At 51.8% G+C, this 5,608-nt stretch overlaps 1 pseudogene; it reads right to left on the bottom strand.

The window, feature by feature from the left end:
- The window catches only part of LOC135172312 (large subunit ribosomal RNA), a 9,387-nt pseudogene extending 4,245 nt beyond the window's left edge, over positions 1-5,142 (bottom strand).
- Positions 5,143-5,608: the final 466 nt, after the last annotated feature.

The raw sequence follows: 5,608 nt of genomic DNA on the forward strand, positions 1-5,608 counted from the left end.
TTGACGCGCTGTGAGGAACTCCGGATCGCTAATCGAAAGAAAACCGACGTGTGGTCACCGGTGGACCACTCGTCCTCCAACCTCCATGCACGTATGAATTTATACATGCCAGGAGTGGCCAGTGTGACGTCGATGAACGACGTACCTGCGGCACTCCTGAAGGTTGGGCCCTGCCTAGCATCATTCGCGACGCGGAGACCGAAAGACTCGATGAGCTCGCCCAGGAGGACACCACGGTCAGTGGTCCTGGGGCTCCAAAGGGAGTGTTGGGCGTTGGAATCGGCCGCCACCAGAACGCGGCGACCCCTGAGACAGCTGAGAACCTTTTCAAGCTGCCTCAGGTGGATTTCTATGTCGTCCGAGTATTGAAAATAACTGGAGACGACGAAGAAGGATCCACCGGGGACGCGGGCTTCAGCACAAACGCAATGTGCATTACTTAATTGGGACACGTAAGCAATCTCCACGATCGAGTTGCACGCAACGACGGCCGCCCACGGTCGCTCCGTTGAGCTCGCGGCAATTCGCATTCCGACTCCTAAGCCGCGGATGGCCCAGGTGTTCGCCTCCCGAATGGCATACGGCTCCTGGAGCAACAATATGTCCAGACGCTCTTTACGAATTAACTGGAAGACCTCCCCGGTTACTGCAATTGAGCGGGACATGTTCAATTGCAGTATTCTAACGTCGCGTTGCGCGCCCGGTCCCTCGATCGCAGGGGTCCGGGGAGGATGACCTATTGGAACGGGGGGTACCGGTGAGCCTCCGGTCGCGACGCGATGACTATCGATCCTACTTAATCTAACTTGGCACTCGCGAACCCTACCTAATAATTGAGTGGACTCACCGGTTGATGTTCTTGAAGATCCCGGCGTTGGCTGACTCGGCTGCGCAGTCAGTCCCGCGTTGCCTGCGACGTCCTCGACGTCCTCGTGGACAGCACGAAGGCTGGAACCTTTCCCTCGTCGGGAGGGCAGTACCCCGGCGCACGGCGGGCGACTACGAACCCTTGAGGGCACCACCCTCCTTGGGTCCCTCGATGTAGTCGCTGGTGGTGTTGTTCTGGCATGCTGGGAAGCGATGCGCAGACTTCGCCGCACGGCGGACGCATTATTGTGCCCCCCCGGAGATCCGATTGGGGGCAGTTTTGCCTCCGGAATAGATTTCCAATAATGCTCTGCCATGGTTGAAGGTAGACGATACGGTCGCCGGCCGTGCCGAAAGGCAAGAGCTGAAAAGCTGAAAAGTACAAGAAAAAGAATGAATAAGAGGATTAAGGATTAGAGGGGGCGGTTCCCCGCGGCACCGAGCTGGGTAGCTCGGGACGCTGGGCGCCGTCCCTGGGAGGGGGCCTTCCGGTTCCCGCCGAGCTGGGGAGCTCGGATCGGGGCCCGGTGGAGGCGCTGAAGGAGTGCTCCGCCTCGACTCCCCTCGAAAGAGGAGCAGAGAGGGAGCAGACCCACAGAAAGGGGGAACCCACCCGACGACCCACCCCGCGAACCGTCCCTTTCCCGAGGGATACCCACCCACTCCCCCTGAGACCCAGCCCCACGTGTGGCGTCGCGTTTTCGCCGGCCTCCACCGTTGCGGGAGGTTCCAACTACTGGCGCGTGGCTGGAACTAGTTGCGAGAACCGCAATGTCCATGCCCTTCGCACTGCGAAGCAGCCAGTCCCCCCTCCCCCGCACCACCCCGCGAACCGCCCCTTTTCCGAGGGATACCCACCCACTCCCCCTGACCCAACCCCCACGTGTGGCGTCGCGTTTTCGCCGGCCTCCACCGTTGCGGGAGGTTCCGACTACTAACGCGTGGCTGGAACCACTTGCGAGAACCGCAGCGTCCATGCCCTTCGCACTGCGAAGCAGCCTGTCCCCCCGAACCCCCACCCGCGCGTGGAATTACCCGTACACCGACCGATTCCGCCCTCCACCACGTGGAACCACCCCTCCACCAGCCGATTTCGCCCCCCCTCGCGACTCCCGAAGTCCGGCCCACCCCACCGCGACCCTCCCCCACCAAACCCCCCAATAGGTAGGTCTCGCGGCCCACCACCCACCGATCTCGCCCTCCACCACGTGGACCGCACCCTCCACCACGTGGAACCACCCCTCCACCTGTCGATTTCGCCCTCCCTCGCGACCCAATTCGCGACCCCCCCCCCTTCGAAACCCCCCTTGAGCACAGGGTTTCACCCTGCACCCGTACCCCCCCTTGGTATAATTATTGAGACCCCCCAAAAGGGGGATCCCAATCCTTACACCAATTTCGACTCAGGGACCGCGGGGTCGTCACACCCCGTGTGTAAGGGCGGTTTTACCCGCCATTACACCCCCTGCGGGGAGTAGGTAGGGACAGCGAGAATCGTCGTTAATCCATTCATGCGCGTCACTAATTAGATGACGAGGCATTTGGCTACCTTAAGAGAGTCATAGTTACTCCCGCCGTTTACCCGCGCTTTTTTGAATTTCTTCACGTTGACATTCAGAGCACTGGGCAGAAATCACATTGCGTCATCACCCGCTAGGGCCATCGCAATGCTTTGTTTTAATTAGACAGTCGGATTCTCCTAGTCCGTGCCAGTTCTGAGCTGAGCGTTGAATGGCGGCCGAAGAGAACGACTACGACACGGTGAAGTATCACAGAAGCCTCGCAGCAAGGAAGATCCGTGGGAGGCCAAGGCACGGGACCGAGCTCGGATTCTGAAACATTACTGATCCATTCACCTCGCCCAGGCCCGGCACGTTAGCCAAACCCACTTCCCGACCAAGCCCGACACGCCCCGCTCCTCAGAGCCAATCCTTATTCCGAAGTTACGGATCCAATTTGCCGACTTCCCTTACCTACATTAATCTCTCGACTAGAGGCTCTTTACCTTGGAGACCTGCTGCGGATATGGGTACGAACCGGCGCGACACCTCCACGTGGCCCTCTCCTGGATTTTCAAGGTCCGAGGGGAAGATCCAGACACCGCCGCAACTGCGGTGCTCTTCGCGTTCCAAACCCTATCTCCTTGCTAAAAGTTTCCAGGGAACTCGAACGCTTATACAGAAAAGAAAACTCTTTCTGGATCTCCCGACGGCGTCTCCAGGTCATTTTGGGTTACCCCGACGAACACTCTTACGAGGGCCCGAATTGTATGCGGTTCCGCTGCCGGGTTCCGGAATTGGAACCGGATTCCCTTTCGCCCAACGGGTGTGTTACAATAATTATAATATATATATAATATATATATATATTTTTTTTTTATAAAAAAACACCGTCATCAACATAGGATTTCTCCTAGGGCTTAGGATCGACTGACTCGTGTGCAACGGCTGTTCACACGAAACCCTTCTCCACGTCAGTCCTCCAGGGCCTCGCTGGAGTATTTGCTACTACCACCAAGATCTGCACCGACGGCGGCTCCAGGCAGGCTCACGCCCAGACCCTTCTGCGCACACCGCCGCGACCCTCCTACTCGTCAGAGCTTCATAATATATATATTATATATATATTTCTCTTGCCACTGACGGCAGAGTATAGGCGCGACGCTTCAGCGCCATCCATTTTCAGGGCTAGTTGCTTCGGCAGGTGAGTTGTTACACACTCCTTAGCGGATTCCGACTTCCATGGCCACCGTCCTGCTGTCTTAAGCAACCAACGCCTTTCATGGTATCCCATAAGCGTCGACTTGGGCGCCTTAACTCAGCGTTTGGTTCATCCCACAGCGCCAGTTCTGCTTACCAAAATTGGCCCACTTGGCACTCTGATTCAATTAAATATATCTCATGGCTTCATAAATTCAAGCAAGCCAGAGATCTCACCCATTTAAAGTTTGAGAATAGGTTGAGGTCGTTTCGACCCCAAGGCCTCTAATCATTCGCTTTACCAGATGAAACTCGTTTAAAAACGAGTGCCAGCTATCCTGAGGGAAACTTCGGAGGGAACCAGCTACTAGATGGTTCGATTAGTCTTTCGCCCCTATACCCAGTTCCGACGATCGATTTGCACGTCAGAATCGCTACGGACCTCCATCAGGGTTTCCCCTGACTTCATCCTGACCAGGCATAGTTCACCATCTTTCGGGTCCCAACGTGTACGCTCTTGGTGCGCCTCTTCTTGTAATAAGAATGAGACGCCCAGGGAGTGCGAAGCTGTATCTTAACACAACTCATCCTCCCTCAATCGCTACAAGAACGACCTTTACTTTCATTACGCCTTTAGGTTTAGTTTAAAAAAAATCCCAATGACTCGCGTACATGTTAGACTCCTTGGTCCGTGTTTCAAGACGGGTCCTGAAAGTACCCAAAGCAGTAGCATCGCTGACCGGTATTAATTATAAGCCAGTTTTAGAATACCGTACAACCAACAGCTGATCAATTATAGCGACGGCACTAGGTCCGTACTACTAAAAATTGACCTCGCTTGCGACGGATATAAACGCATATAATATGCGGCTTAATACCTTATGAATACCATCGAGCAGCCAGTCAGAAAAACACCAAGGGTCTTTAATTGAAAAAATTAAAGGCTACCTCTCGGGCTATAGACCGACACTCAACGGGTCGCGACGTTCTACTAGGGAAGAAGTGCACGCCGACAACATCTTGCAATAAAATATATAAGAATGTACAAGCAATACTACAAGTAGTAACCTATATCATAACTTATATATATACAAAATGAGCTGACGATGAATCTCCCCATTCGATCTTTTGGGTTTCTCAGGTTTACCCCTGAACGGTTTCACGTACTCTTGAACTCTCTCTTCAAAGTTCTTTTCAACTTTCCCTCACGGTACTTGTTCGCTATCGGTCTCGTGGTCATATTTAGCCTTAGATGGAGTTTACCACCCACTTAGAGCTGCACTCTCAAGCAACCCGACTCTAAGGAGAAATCCTCCTGAAATGTATTTCGATCACTACGGGCCTGGCACCCTCTATGGGTAAATGGCCCCATTCAAGATGGACTTGGATACAAAATAACATCACAGGATAAATGGATCCTCCCAAACACTACATTTCCCAACAACATAATTGTGGGATTCAGTGCTGGGCTTTTTCCTGTTCGCTCGCCGCTACTAAGGAAATCCTAGTTAGTTTCTTTTCCTCCGCTTAGTAATATGCTTAAATTCAGCGGGTAGTCTCACCTACTCTGAGGTCGTCATGTTAGAGAATTATATAAAAAAGTTATTGTTGCGAGCGCCTTTTATTTATAAAAAAAAAAATCACATCCGTGTCTAAAAAAACATAACAAAACAAAACTTTAGAAATGAAAATCATGATCGGTCCAACTCGGAGAATGAGATCTCTGGGACTCGATGATTAACACCACAGTGATATATAATTTGTGGATTTCATTTCACAAAGTTTGTTCTCGTTAATAACCATTTTTAGACAACTGACAATGGGCTATAATCAAATATATTAACAACAACAACTTCTTTTTTTCTTTATATCGTCAAATAATATATGTGAAAAATTCATAATATATTATTTTTCAATACGTAATTTTAAATGACGTCGTATAATAATTTATATATATTTGAGAAGAAATTCAATCTCTCTCTCTCAATCAAATATTATTATCTTGACGAGCATTCAACTTTACACACGCTTGTACAATTTAT

Source organism: Diachasmimorpha longicaudata, unplaced genomic scaffold (genome assembly GCF_034640455.1).
Source record: "Diachasmimorpha longicaudata isolate KC_UGA_2023 unplaced genomic scaffold, iyDiaLong2 ctg00000239.1, whole genome shotgun sequence".
NCBI lineage: Eukaryota > Metazoa > Arthropoda > Insecta > Hymenoptera > Braconidae > Diachasmimorpha > Diachasmimorpha longicaudata.